The sequence below is a fragment of the Stenella coeruleoalba genome (genome assembly GCF_951394435.1).
Source record: "Stenella coeruleoalba genome assembly, chromosome: 8".
Lineage (NCBI taxonomy): Eukaryota > Metazoa > Chordata > Mammalia > Artiodactyla > Delphinidae > Stenella > Stenella coeruleoalba.
Window position 1 is genome coordinate 87,496,769 of NC_137154.1, and position 15,601 is coordinate 87,512,369.

At 38.3% G+C, this 15,601-nt stretch overlaps 1 protein-coding gene across 1 annotated transcript in view; it reads left to right on the forward strand.

Annotated features, from left to right (window-relative positions):
- Positions 1-15,446: 15,446 nt before the first annotated feature.
- POU2AF2 (POU class 2 homeobox associating factor 2) overlaps positions 15,447-15,601 on the forward strand; it is a gene marked incomplete at its 3' end in the record, with an annotated part of 29,066 nt that continues 28,911 nt past the window's right edge. Inside the window, exon 1 of the mRNA XM_079929315.1 lies at positions 15,447-15,551. The remainder of the gene's footprint in view (positions 15,552-15,601) is intronic.

Genomic DNA, 15,601 nt, shown 5'->3' on the forward strand with positions numbered 1-15,601 from the left:
ACGACCAGCAAGCTACAGAGCTGGACACCCTATGCCAAACAACTAGCAAGACAGGAACACAAACCCATCCATTATCACAGAGGCTGCCTAAAACCATAATAAGGTCACAGACACCCCAAAACACACCACTAGACGTGGTCCTGCCCACCAAAAAGACACGATCAAGCCTCATCCACCAGAACACAGGCACTAGTCCCCTCCACCAGGAAGCCTACACAACCCACTGAACCAACCTTAGCCACTGGGGGCAGACACCAAAAACAACTGGAACTATGAACCTGCAGCCTGTGAAAAGCAGACCCCAAATACAGTAAGTTAAGCAAAATGAGATGACAGAAAAACACAGCAGATGAAGGAACAAAGCAAAAACCCACCAGACCAAACAAATGAAGAGGAAATAGGCAGTCTACCTGAAAAAGAATTTAGAATAATGATAGTAAAGATGATCCAAAATCTTGGAAATAGAATGGAGAAAATACAATAAACGTTTAACAAGGACCTAGAAGAACTAAAGAGCAAACAAACAATGATGAACAACACAATAAATGAAATTAAAAATTCTCTACAAGGAATCAAGAGCAGAATAACTGAGGCAGAAGAATGGGTAAGTGACCTGGAAGATAAAATAATGGAAATAACTACTGCAGAGCAGAGTAAAGAAAAAAGAATGAAAAGAATTTAGGACAGTCTCAGAGACGTCTGGGACAACATTAAATGCACCAACATTCGAATTATAGGGGTCCCAAAAGAAGAAGAGGAAAAGAAAGAAACTGAGAAAATATTTGAAGAGATTATAGTTGAAAACTTCCCTAATATGGGAAAGGAAATAGTTAATAAAGTCCAGGAAGCACAGAGAGTCCCATACAAGGTAAATCCAAGGAGAAACACGCCAAGACACATATTAATCAAAATATCAAAAATTAAATACAAAAAAATGATATTAAAAGCATCAAGGGAAAAACAACAAATAACATACCAGTGATTTCCCATAAGGTTAAGAGCTGAACTTTCAGCAGAAACTCTGCAAGCCAGAAGAGAGTGGCAGGACATATTTAAAGTGATGAAAGGGAAAAACCTACAACCAAGATTACTCTACCCATCAAGGATCTCATTCAGATTTGATGGAGAAATTAAAATCTTTACAGACAAGGAAAAGCTAAGAGAATTCAGCACCACCAAACCAGCTTTACAACAAATGCTAAACGAACTTCTCTAGGCAGGAAACACAAGAGAAAGAAAAGAACTACAATAACAAACCCAAAACAATTAAGAAAATGGGAATAGGAACATACATATCGATAACTACCTTAAATGTAAATGGATTAAATGCTCCAACCAAAAGATGTAGACAGACTGAGGGATACAAAAACAAGACCTGTATATATGCTGTCTACAACAGACCCACTTCAGACCTAGGGACACATACAGACTGAAAGTGAGGAGATGTAAAAGATATTCCATGCAGATGCAAATCAAAAGAAAGCTGGAGTAGCAGTTCTCACATCAGACAAAATAGACTTTAAAATAAAGACTATTACAAGAGACAAATAAGGACACTACATAATGATCAAGGGATCGATCCAATAAGAAGATATAACAATTGTAAATATTTGTGCACGCAATATAGGAGCACATCAATACATAAGGCAAGTGCTAACAGCTATAAAAGGGGAAATCGACAGTAGCACAATCATAGTAGGGGACTTTTAACACCCGCTTTCACCAATGGACAGATCATCCAAAATAAAAATAAATAAGAAAACACAAGCTTTAAATGATACATTAAACAAGATGGACTTAATTGATATTTACAGGACATTCCATCCAAAAACAATAGAATATACTTTCTTCTCAACTGCTCATGGAACATTCCCAGAGATAAACCCATGCTCATATGGTCACCTTATTTTTGGTAAAGGAGGCAAGAATATACAATGGAGAAAAGACAGCCCCTTCAATAAGTGGTGCTGAGAAACCTGGACAGCCACATGTAAAAGAATGACGTCAGAACACTCCTTAACACCATACACAAAAATAAACTCCAAATGGATTAAAGACCTAAATGTAAGGCCAGACACTATAAAACTCTTAGAGGAAAATATAGGCAGAACACTCTATGACATACATCACAGCAAGATCCTTTTTGACCCACCTCCTAGAGAAATGGAAATAAAAACGAAAATAAACAAATGGGACCTCATGAAACTTAAGAGCTTTTGCACAGCAAAGGAAACCATGAACAAGACGAAAAGACCACCCTCATAATGGGAGAAAATATTTGCTAATGAAGCAACTGACTAAGGATTAATTTTCAAAATTTACAAGCAGCTCTTGCAACTCAATATCAAAAAAAAACAAACAATCCAATCCAAAAATGGGCAGAAGACCTAAGTAGACATTTCTCCAAAGAAGATATACAGATTGCCAACAAACACATGAAAGAATGCTCGACATCATTAATCATTAGAGAAATGCAAATCAAAACTACAATGATATCATCTCACACCAGTCAGAATGGCCACCGTCAAAAAATCTACAAACAGTAAATGCTGGAGAGGGTGTGGAGAAAAGGGAACCCTCTTGCTGGTAGGGTTCCTACTTGTTGGTAGGAATGTAAATTGATACAGCCACTATGGAGATCAGTTTGCAGGTTCCTTAAAAAACTAAAAATAGAACTACCATATGACCAAGCAATCCCACTACTGGGCATATACCCTGAGAAAACCATAATTCAAAATGAGTCATGTGGGCTTCCCTGGTGGCGCAGTGGTTGAGAGTCTGCCTGCCGATGCAGGGGACACGGGTTCGTGCCCTGGTCCGGGAAGAACCCACATGCCGTGGAGCGGCTAGGCCCGTGAGCCATGGCCGCTGAGCCTGCGCGTCTGGAGCCTGTGCTCCACAATGGGAGAGGTCACAACAGTGAGAGGCCTGCATACTGCAAAAAAAAAAATGAGTCATGTACCACAATGTTCATTGCAGCTCTATTTACGATAGCCAGGACATGGAAGCAACCTAAGTGTCCATTGACAGATGAATCGATAAAGAAGATGTGGCAATATATACAATGGAATATTACTTGTCCATAGAAAGAAATGAAATTGAGTTATTCGTAGTGCGGTGGATGGACCTAGAGTCTGTCACGCAGAGTTAAGTAAGTCAGAAAGAGAAAAACACATACCGCATGTTAACACGTATACATGGAATTTAAGGGGGAAAAAATGGTCGTGAAGAACCTAGGGGCAGGACAGGAATAAAGACTCAGACCTACTAGAGAATGGACTTGAGGACACGGGGAGGGGGAAGGGTAAGCTGGGACAAAGTGAGAGTGGCATATACATATATACATTACCAAATGTAAAACCCGTAGCTAGTGGGAAGCAGCCGCATAGCACAGGGAGATCAGCTCGGTGCTTTGTGACCACCTAGAGGGGTGGGATAGGGAGAGTGGGAGGGAGGGAGACACAAGAGGAAAGGGATATGAGGATATATGTATAGCTGATTCACTTTGTTATGAAGCAGAAACTAACACACCATTGTGAAGTAACTATACTCCAATAAAGATGTTAAAAAAAAAATCTTACTAACAGCAAAAAAAAAAAAAATGGGGCATAAAGTCAATATTTTGTAATATACGTAAATGGAGTATAACCTTTAAAAATTGTATATATAAAAAAAGAATCTGCCTGCTAATGTGGGGGACTGGGGTTTGATCCCTGGCCCAGGAAGATCCCACGTGCCGTGGAGCAACTAAGCCCGTGCGCCACAACTACTGAAGCCCATGCGCCTAGAGCCCGTGCTCCGCAACAAGAGAAGCCACCGCAATAAGAAGCCCGTGCACCGCAACGAAGAGTAACCCCTACTTGAAGCAACTAGAGAAAGCTCACACACAGCATCGAAGACCCAACACAACCAAAAATAAATAAATAATTTAAAAGACTGGGAGCACACCATTGGAAAGCAATTATACTCCAATAAAGATGTTAAAAAAAAAAAAAGACTGGGAGAAAAACCAAAATTAGGTTAAGCAGCAATAGTGGGTTAAGATAAATGATGGAAATATCAGAAAGTACCTCAAATTTGGTTTCTTTAAATTATGGTCTAAAGGAGTTCACACTGATAGTGCATCAAAAAAGACAATTTTTAAAAAAAAATCAGAAAGTTTGTTTTAAAATATAGCTATCTGGGCCTCTACTTCAAAAGATTCTGAATTAGAATTGGCTGGGGGCTGGGCAAAGTTATTTTTAACAAGCTCCACTGGTGATTCTGATGTACTGCCAGGTTTAGGAACCTCTGCTATAGATCATATATTGATGTTTATATATAATAAAAAGTATATCCTATTGTAGTAAAGTGACATTCATTTTGATTTTTATCCCTAAATAAAAAACCTTTCTGAATTCTATCTTTATCTGAAAGATAGTCTAGCTTTTAAAAATCGTGTACTCATAATTACAGTATTAACAGCATAGTACCTATATTTCCTACTGGGAAATATGGCTTTTTCATACGTACTATTTTTTAAAACCTAACTCTATATTAAAAGGATAGAAAATGCCACTGCTATTCATAAAGCAAATAATGGATTCCTTGTTTCCATAATAAACGTTCAAGAGAGTTTGTTCCCAATGGAAACTCATTGTTGCTGACTAAAAATCCTCTTGGGGAGGAAAAAAGTACCTTCATATATAATCTACATTGAGGATGCAAATTGTAGAGAAACTGACACAAAAGTATTTACATTTAATCAAATCTAAAGCAAGTCATTTCAGAAGCATCACTACCATGTACAGAAGCCGTTCCCATCAGCATCAGGCTGACCTTTCCAGGAGACCAGGCTCCCTTATCAAGCAAAATACACCATTCACCAGAAATCCTACATTGCCATTAAGAAGGAAATTCACCAGAACCATCCAGAATGGAACGTGGTGAGTCAATATCAATGATTTAAAACTTTTTTAAAACTTTAATAATCCTAATGTTTATTTTTAACGTCACAAATGCATAACATAAAGCAAAGGACAAGAAGAAATATCCCTAAGTCCAGCTAGAACATATACTGTAAAAGTATAAAAACACAGACCAGAGACCAACAACTTTGAACTCTTGGTAACATTTTCATAATTCTGTTGCATTTAATTATTAATTGTTGGGTTTATTTTGCTGTTTCAAGTTCATGGAGGTATGGTTTCTGAAAGATCAATTCTATTGAACATTATTTTTATAAAATGAGAACTTGGATATTAAAGCATTCTTTTCCAGTGTAGCCAAATTTTATGTTAAAAGTAACAACTTCCAGTAAGCCCTCAATTATAAAGAAAGTGCAGGAGAAGAATCCACATTTATATAGAACTTGAAATATCTTTTATTCATGCATCTTGCTTTTAAGATTAAGGATGAAGGGCTTTCCACATACACATGGTAAGGAAGGGCTGTTATTTCATGAATTCAAACTATATATAGATCTTTCTCAGTGTGTTCACTCTGAGGATACAAATGTTAGTGTCAACATAGAGTAAACCCCTTTCAGGAACAAATTTTAGATTAAAAAGTTTGCATTTAAATGGTAATAAGTGATGATAGAAGAAATATTCTTTAAACACTTTGTAAAGTAGCTTGAAAGAAAAATTAATATTTTTTAAAACACCACAGCTCCTCAAAGATAAAAAGAGCCATAAGGGCATCTATCTTCTGCAGTATGGAACTGGTTATGACAGAAGTGCTAAGTGTTTGGATCCAGCTCTGAGGCTTAAAAAGTGGAAGAGGGGGGTGGCTATTGGGAGTGGCTTGTGGATGCCTATGGTATGGGCAAACTAAACTGCTAGAAAATCCTCACATGTTAACTAATTTAGCCCCACTTCTTTAAAAGTTTCAGTCTTTATTTCCAGTGTGAAATTTCCTAAGTAGTATACATTAATTAATATATTGAACATTTCAAGATTAATTTCTGAACTTTCCTTGTATTTCCTTGTCTTTCCTTGTATTCTTCCAGAGGCTTTGCATAATAAAACTAGTAATATCATCTTCCCAGATCAAAAGTGGAACCACAAATGCTGAGCATCTAGTGGGTATAGATCAAGCACTATATTCCTACGTAGGGATCTGCCTCCTCTTGGGGAGAGGGTTCTCAGCCTCAGCAAGACAGGCTGAGCTGTGTTGGTGGGGTAAGGAGAGGGGTACCTACAGTCTCAAGGCTGTCACCTGAGCCAGACGGTGGGCCAAAGCACTGTATTGCCACTGGCCTGTCCAGGACCTCATTCTTGGCACTTCCCTGACCGGCAGAGAAATGGAACAAACGTAGATGCTGTTCACCAATAATCCAGGATGTTTATTCTGCTCTTTCTTAAGTGAGAGTGTGCCTGTATTTCATACCATGAGGGACCACAATTCAGAGAGACATCATCTATTATCTTAATTTTACCATTGTCTAATGATGTAACTCAAAATATGAATTGTTTTCTAAAGTTATGGGATTGTTTTTGTTTTACTCTTTTTTTTTTGTTTGTTTCGAACTGTCTCTTTATTCCCTTACCTTATGTAACAAGCACCTGCTCAAACACTCTAAAGAATTTAAAAGCAAGAAAATGTATTACAGAAACTGTCATCAAAAGTAGTAAAATAAGGTGCTTCAAATGTCATAAATATATTTGATATTTCATAACTAAAAACAGTTGAGGAATCGCCTACATTTTAAATAGCCAATTTCAGAATGTATGAGTTTGATTTGATGGAGAAAAGATGTAATTTTCAGAAACAACATTAAAGCAACAGCATCATTAAATCTACTGTGGGCCAAATCCTTCTTCAAAGTGAACAGGAATGTGGAAAGGGCATGACTGGGACAGTTTGCTGCATGTACACAGTCACGATACAACAGCATGAATTTTTTTCCCAAATTCGAAAGGATAAATGATTCTTATTAATAAATTTGCTTGTGCTTTCTCTCCAGAAACACACGTCTTTGTTTTCTCAACAACTGATCTGAATGCAAGTTTGTATCTAGGGTATTTGAATAAAACCTCTTAAGCATCTCCTCACTTATGCAGGTGTGGACTCTTTAAATAGACACAGTGCACAAGGGGAAATACATTTGGAAGTAGGAATACTAGCAACATTTTTAAACTCTAAATATCACTCCTCTTTAAAAAAGGAGGATAGGGTAGGTTAAGGAACTTTCAGAATTCCCAAAAATAGGAAGAATAATCCAGGTAATAGTTTAAAGAGTTTTTACTAGGTTCCATCTCTTAGTTAAAATGTATTTTTATCCACCTTATATGCTGTGTAAAATGCATTTGCTGTTTTGTATCTACTGCAGAGCCTGGTTTATCTCCATTGTCCCTGTTTTCTTACCACCCATGCTGAAGCCCCAGAGAAAGGGTTTCTTCCCCACCTCTTATGAAACTGCTCTCTCCCACATTCTAAAGATCTCCGGTTTTCCAAACCCTATGATATTTCTATGTCTTCATTTTCCTCAAATTCTCTAAGGCACTTTCTTTACCCCACAAGTATTTACTGAGCACCTACTAGGTGCCAGATACTTGACATCACCTCTTTCTCCATGCCTAATGTCTACAAGGCCTTTCCCCCTCCATCATTATTGCTCTTTCTCTACACTCCATCTTTCCTTCATTTCCCTGTTGCTACCACTCTGCTGTGTCACATACCTACATCTCTGCCCCTTCCTCCCCACTTCTGCCCTGACCTTCCCTGTCCCCTTACTTTCCCTGGGCATCAGAACTATAGCCTTGAAGGAGAAAAACCATATGATCATCTCAATAGATGCAGAGAAAGCTTTCGACAAAATTCAACACCCATTTATGATAAAAACCCTGCAGAAAGTAGGCATAGAGGGAACTTTCCTCAACATAATAAAGGCCATATATGACAAGCCCACAGCAAACATCATCCTCAATGGTGAAAAACTGAAAGCATTTCCACTAAGATCAGGAACAAGACAAGGTTGCCCACTCTCACCACTCTTATTCAACATAGTTTTGGAAGTTTTAGCCACAGCAATCAGAGAAGAAAAGGAAATAAAAGGAATCCAAATCGGAAAAGAAGAAGTAAAGCTGTCACTGTTTGCAGATGACATGATCCTATACATAGAGAACCCTAAAGATGCTACCAGAAAACTACTAGAGCTAATCAATGAATTTGGTAAAGTGGCAGGATACAAAATTAATGCACAGAAATCCCTGGCATTCCTATATACTAATGATGAAAAATCTGAAAGTGAAATCAAGAAAACACTCCCATTTACCATTGCAACAAAAAGAATAAAATATCTAGGAATAAACCTACCTAAGGAGACAAAAGATCTGTATGCAGAAAATTATAAGACACTGATGAAAGAAATTAAAGATGATACAAATAGATGGAGAGATATACCAAGTTCTTGGATTGGAAGAATCAACATTGTGAAAATGACTCTACTACCGAAAGCAATCTATAGATTCAATGCAATCCCTATCAAACTACCACTGGCATTTTTCACAGAACTAGAACAAAAAATTTTGCAATTTGTATGGAAACACAAAAGACCCCGAATAGCCAAAGCAATCTTGAGAACGAAAGAAGGAACTGGAGGAATCAGGCTCCCAGACTTCAGACTATACTACAAAGCTACAGTTATCAAAACGGTATGGTACTGGCACAAAAACAGAAAGATAGATCAATGGAACAGGATAGAAAGCCCAGAGATAAACCCACGCACATATGGTCACCTTATCTTTGACAAAGGAGGCAGAAATGTACCGTGGAGAAAGGACAGCCTATTCAATAAGTGGTGCTGGGAAAACTGGACAGCTACATGTAAAAGTATGAAGTTAGATCACTCCCTAACACCATACACAAAAATAAGCTCAAAATGGATTAAAGACCTAAATGTAAGGCCAGAAACTATCAAACTCTTAGAGGAAAACATAGGCAGAACACTCTATGACATAAATCACAGCAAGATTCTTTCTGACCCACCTCCTAGAGTAATGGAAATAAAAACAAGAGTAAACAAATGGGACCTAATGAAACTTAAAAGCTTTTGTGCAGCAAAGGAAACCATAAAGAAGACCAAAAGACAGCCCTCAGAATGGGAGAAAATATTTGCAAATGAAGCAACTGACAAAGGATTGATCTCCAAAATTTATAAGCAGCTCATGCAGCTTAATAACAAAAAAACAAACAACCCAATCCAAAAATGGGCAGAAGACCTAAATAGACATTTCTCCAAAGAAGATATACAGACTGCCAACAAACACATGAAAGAATGCTCAACATCACTAATCATGAGAGAAATGCAAATCAAAACTACAATGAGATATCATCTCACACCAGTCAGAATGGCTATCATCAAAAAATCTAGAAACAATAAATGCTGGAGAGGGTGTGGAGAAAAGGGAACCCTCTTACACTGTTGGTGGGAATGTAAATTGATACAGCCACTGTGGAGAACAGTATGGAGGTTCCTTAAAAAGCTACAAATAGAACTACCATATGACCCAGCAATCCCACTACTGGGCATATACCCTGAGAAAACCATAATTCAAAAAGAGTCATGTACCAAAATGTTCATTGCAGCTCTATTTACAATAGCCCAGAGATGGAAACAACCTAAGTGTCCATCATCGGATGAATGGATAAAGAAGATGTGGCACATATATACAATGGAATATTACTCAGCCATAAAAAGAGACGAAATTGAGCTATTTGTAATGAGGTGGATAGACCTAGAGTCTGTCATACAGAGTGAAGTAAGTCAGAAAGAGAGAGACAAATACCGTATGCTAACACATATATATGGAATTTAAAAAAAAAAATGTCATGAAAAACCTAGGGGTGAAACAGGAATAAAGACACAGACTTACTAGAGAATGGACTTGAGGCTATGGGGAGGGGGAAGTGTAAACGGTGACAAAGCGATAAAGAGGCATGGACATATATACACTACCAAACGTAAGTTAGATAGCTAGTGGGAAGCAGCCGCATAGCACAGGGAGATCAGCTCGGTGCTTTGTGACCGCCTGGAGGGGTGGGATAGGGAGGGTGGGAGGGAGGGAGACGCAAGCGGGAAGAGATATGGGAATATATGTATATATATAACTGATTCATTTTGTTGTGAAGCTGAAACTAACATACCATTGTAAAGCAATTATACTCCAATAAAGATGTTAAAAGAAAAAAAAATAAAAAATAAAAAAAAATAAAAATAAAAAAAAAATAAATAAAAAAAAAAAAAGAACTTCAGGAATACCAGTTTTAATGGGTGTTACTTGATAAAACATGAAAAGCTGTTTTATTCCCTTTGGTGTCAGTGTTTAAGTGTAGACTTCACCCTGGTCTTGGCCCTGAGCTTAGGGTGTAGAATCAGACTTCCTGGGTTCATCTTGCTGCAACAATATGTTTTACATTAAAATTTCTGTGAATTTTACATTTCTTTGTGATAAACTAAAACTGCTGGGTTAACAAGAAAAAAAAAAAAAAAAAAAAAGAACTATAGCCTTTTCCCAGGGCTTCTACTCCTTTCTGCTACAAAGTCTTCCTTGGAGAACTTTATTTCCATAGCTCTAGTTATCATAGTTTTATAGATGTTTCTTAGATGTACAGTTCTAATGCTGGTCAAAGTTCTCGTCTATCTATAGGATGATTTCACTTGATTAAGCCACCACAACCTCAAAGTCAGCATATTCAAAACTGAACTCTTCTTTCCACATCAAAACCAACCCTCTTCCCTGCCTCCTTGATTTCTCTTTTTAATCATGGTAGTCTTTTTTATTGTGTGTGTACATGTGTGTGTGTTTGTGTTCTTTTGAAAGAGACCTTTAAGATTCCTTAAATCTGCCCTTCCCTTGTCATTTCCAATGTTTCTGGTTAGCTTCTCACTGTTTTATCATTTTCCATCCTCTCTTCTTCCTCATCCTCAACCCATCCTAAGATGGGCACTCAGATTAATCTTCCCAAAAAAATTCCAAATCTTCCTAAATACGATAAAGTCATAATATAGCCCTGGTCAAAAAGATTAGTGGTTTCCATCACCTACAACATAAAGTATAAATTTTTACCACCTGCTTTTCAACACCTTCAACATTTCCATTATTCTCAACTAAAAAAAAAAAGGATACTTTCAGCAAATATTTACTGAAGGCCTACTAAGTGCCAGACACTGTTATAGGCATTGGCACTTAAGATGTTTCAGTGAGTAAAAACAAGCAAAGATTCCTACCCTTATGGAACTTACATTCTAGCAAGGAAGAAACAGACAATAAACAATAAACTTAATAAATAAGGAAATTATATAGGACATTATAACAGACAAGTACTACGTAGAAATAAAAAGTAAAATAGGATAAAGGGGAATAGAGATGTTTTATGGGAAGGTGTAACTTTAAATATGTTCTCATTGAGAAAATGACTTTTGAGCCAAATTTTGAAGGAGACAAGGGCATTTAGTCATGTGGATAACTGGAGGAAGAATATTCCAGATAGAGTGGACAGCCAATGCAAAGTCCTAAGGTAGAAGTGGTGTGGTTGATGCATTTCAGAAAATGGCTGGAGTACAATAGAGTGTTATGAGATGAGATCAGAGGTGTCGTGGAACAAGGTTATGTAGGACCATTGTAAGGACCTTGGCTTTTACCCTGAGTTAAATGGGGAGCCACTGTATGGTTTTGAGAAGAGGAGTGAGGCAATTGGACTTTCTTTTTGAAAGAATCACTTTGGCTGCTGTGTTGAGATACACTGGGGATGGGGGAAGAGTGGAAGCAAAGAGATCAGTTGGAAGGCTACTGCAGTATCTACATGAGAGATGACAGTCTATTTTACCTGGATATCAGCAGTGGAGGTGGAGAAAAGTCAGCAGATTCTGGCTCTATTTTATAGGTGGCACCATCAGGAACTCCTAAAGGATGGGTTGTGAAGTATGAGAGAAAAGAGAGGAACTAAGAATGACTTTATAGCTTTGGGACTGGGCAAACAGAAGGATGGAGTTGCCAACAACTAATAGGAAGGTTTCAGAAAAGCAAATATAAAGGGAAGGACAGAGTTCAGATTTGGACATGTGGAGTTTGAAATGTCTACTAGACATCAAAGTGAAAATGGACATCCACATCTAAAGTCCAGGACAGGTCTGGTCTAGGGATATCCATCTGAACTTCATCTATATATTGATGGCATTTAAATCCATTAACTCCAGTTACCCTCATTCCTTTCCCTTCCTACACATGCCTTGCTCTTTCCGACCTCTGCTTTTGCTCATGCCATGCCTAATGTCTACAAGGCCTTTCTCCCTCCTCCTAACCTATCCACATCTATCTGAATCCAGACTAAATCCCATCCCTTCCCACAAAATTTTCATCAATAAAGTATACTCTTCCCTCTCCCTTAATCCCTCACATGTGCATGTCTTATTTCTCTCACTAAAAGAAGATGTCTTTAAGGACATCTGTTATATGTTCTAAAATTATTTTGCATCCACTGTGGCATATAGCCCCACATTTTGCACTAGAGTCGGTGCCAACTGGTACATAAGACTGATTGTTTTATGGCAAAACTTCAGAAGTTTTGATCTGCTTATTTGCCATCTCATGAACTTTATCCATTAGTCACCATGTGCTTATTTGTTAAACTTATTTAGAATAGGTATATTTCCTCTAGGCTTTTTGGCATACATATAAAGCATAAATGGATAATTCAGATTGAAACCACCAACTAAAAAGCCCTTCGGAAAAGTGAAACCAAGACTGTCTGCAAACACACAAAGGATCAACCTTTGGGACTGGGCAACTGGACCTCTTCAACGTCCACCCCAATCTCCTCTCAGACCTAAGTCCACATCCACCATCAATCAGCCAGCTAGGAATGCCTAGGTTAGAGTTGTCCCCCTCTTCCACAGGAGCCTTATAAAATCCCTACTCTTATGCATATCTTTGGTTCTCAAACTACAGAGAACATCAGAATCACCTAAAGGGCTTGTTAAAACACAATTGCTGGGCCCACCCCTAAAGTTTCTGATTCAGTACATCTGGAGCAGCACCTGAAAATCTGCATTTTTAACACATTCCTAGCCGATGCTATTGTTCCTGGCCCAAGATTCACACTCTGAGGATCACTGGTGTGTATTCTTACTTGGACTTTTCTGTCTGGCCTTGACTCCTGCCTTGTTCTGACATTTAGTGCCTGTGTCACTCTCCTACTCCAGGCTGCTGGAACGAGCACTAGAGATGTCTTAGTCACTGACCATACGACTGGGCCACCACCCCTCCCCTGCCCTTCTTTATTCTGGGCTCAAAAGTTTGAGAGCCAACTTGTGTCCTTGACCCCAATTTCTCTCTAGCTCTTCAAGATCTCCTTTCATCATTTTCTCCCTCTTCCCTAAATCTTCAGTCCCTCCCTCTTCCTGTTCAAATATCCTCAAATATCTCCTATCCACGAATTCATTAAATAGATGTAAAAACATAAGCAAACCTCTCCTTGTCCCTGTAATTGTCTCCAATGATCATTCAATCTCTTGCTTCCCTTCCTCATTCAAACTTCAAGAAGAAATAGTCTCCCTCCCTTTCTCCACCTCTGCCCTTGACGTTATCACCTGGCTTCTAGGTAATGCTTCCAAAATTACTCTTGCTAAGACAACACCAACCACTGAATTGAAAGCAATGGATGTTTTGCTGTCCTTATCTTCCTGAACAATTCTGTCGTATCTCACTCTTTTTCCTTCTTTCTTGAAATCCCTTCCCTTGAATTCTACCTCATTCTCCTGTTTTATTCTGGTTCTTCTCCAACCACTTCTTCTTCATTAGGGTTCTCTCCTTCTCCTCAGACAAGCCTTCAAATGTGGATGTTCCCCAGGCTTCCATCTTTAACCATCTAGTCCAGAGCTTCCCAACCAGTGTGTCAGGAATCAGTATTGTAGGAGTTCCCAGGATATTGATCTCAGCCGTTGAGAGTAGCCTGGTCTATTTATCCTAATATGCCAGATGCATAAGTTTTCCCTCAATGCCATTGTTATGACTCTACCTTTCAAACATTCCAAGAGAGTTCATTCTCTTTCCTGGTTTCCTTACTATCAACATTATGATGTCTCTGAAACTTATATACCCAGACCAATCCCATGGTGGAAGCTTGAGAATCAGCCTTGAATCTTCCTGCTCCTTTCCCTCCTACGTCTAAATAATTTCCAGATCTGTCCTCTCCTTGCCCTCCTATCAACCACAACTCAGACCCCACTATCTCTTGCCTGAATTATCCTAGAATCTTCCTGACTGTTCTCCCTGTGGCTTTGTGATTCTTAAATCTAAACCCACCTTCATACAGCTGCTAGAAATGTCTGTCTAAAATGCAAATCTAACCACACTACTACCATGCTTGGAAGCCTCCAATGGCTCACTGCACACAGGATGAAATCCAAACTCCTTCGCCTACAAGAAACTTCATGACTGCGCCCTGATCATTTCCTTTCCCCAGGCTCAGTTTCTCCCTCCTTCTGTTCTTACCTCCAGGACTTTTCCCATGCTGCCCTCTATACCTGGAATGTTCTTACTCATTTACCATCATACACACTGCTTACCTCCGCTATCACATTGCCTTCCCTAACTCCTTCCCCACCCTCAAGAGAAATTGACACGTTCTGTGTTTTTCTGAGTATTCTATTCAGGCATACTTTTTGTTGTACTTTGCACATTTGCATTATAATTATTTTTAAGTATTTCTCTCCTCCCACTAGATGGCATGTTCTTTTGTATTACCAGCTCTGACACAATGCCTGACACATAAAGAATACTCAATAAATTATCGATGAATAAATGTAGCCTCAGGCTTTTCCCAAAAAATAAGGCATCACACACAATTCTAAGAGCAGCACTTAGATTCCTTTGGAACAAACATTAAGATCATTTAGCTTTAAATTTGAGGCTGATTTGAAAGAGATACTTAAGCCTCTTTAATTAAAAGATATATAGGCCAAATCCTGTCAAAATAAGACCCAAAGGATCAGTCAAATAACTTTGTTTTGCTGAAATCAGTTTGCATGTGGCTTTATTTGAATTGAATAATAAATTGTCTTGGAACCTAGTTTTTTTCTCTCCTTCATTTTGTACAGGAATTTTGTATTTAACTTGGTACTTTTCACAACATTTTCATATGCATATCTTATGTAACTCTGCAGTCAGTTTCAGAGAGATTATTAAACCCATTTTACAGATGAAGGAAACAGGGCTGAGAAATTGTGATTTTCCCAAGTCAGTGGCTAATACGTAAAAGATGGAATAGTGTTTCTTTCACTTAGCTTGGATCAGTTTCTGTCAAGGATCAGGAGATAGGACTAAATGACCTGTGTTGAAGCCACTTCAAATTCAAGTCTATCATTCTAATGAGAAAATAGCATCACAGTATTAACCCTGGACAGGTTAACCTACTTATAGTATCCACATTTGATTGTTACTATTCCATTTGCTTAAGTCCCAGGAGACTACAGCAAACGAGTGTATCAAGGCGTGAGAGTGAAGCACACAGTCAAAGATCTACTGGCAGAAAAACGATCCAAGCATACAAGTAACTCAAGATTTAATGTAAGTCTCAGTTGAATCCATTCTGAAGTCTTTGGGTATTTAAGTCCTAT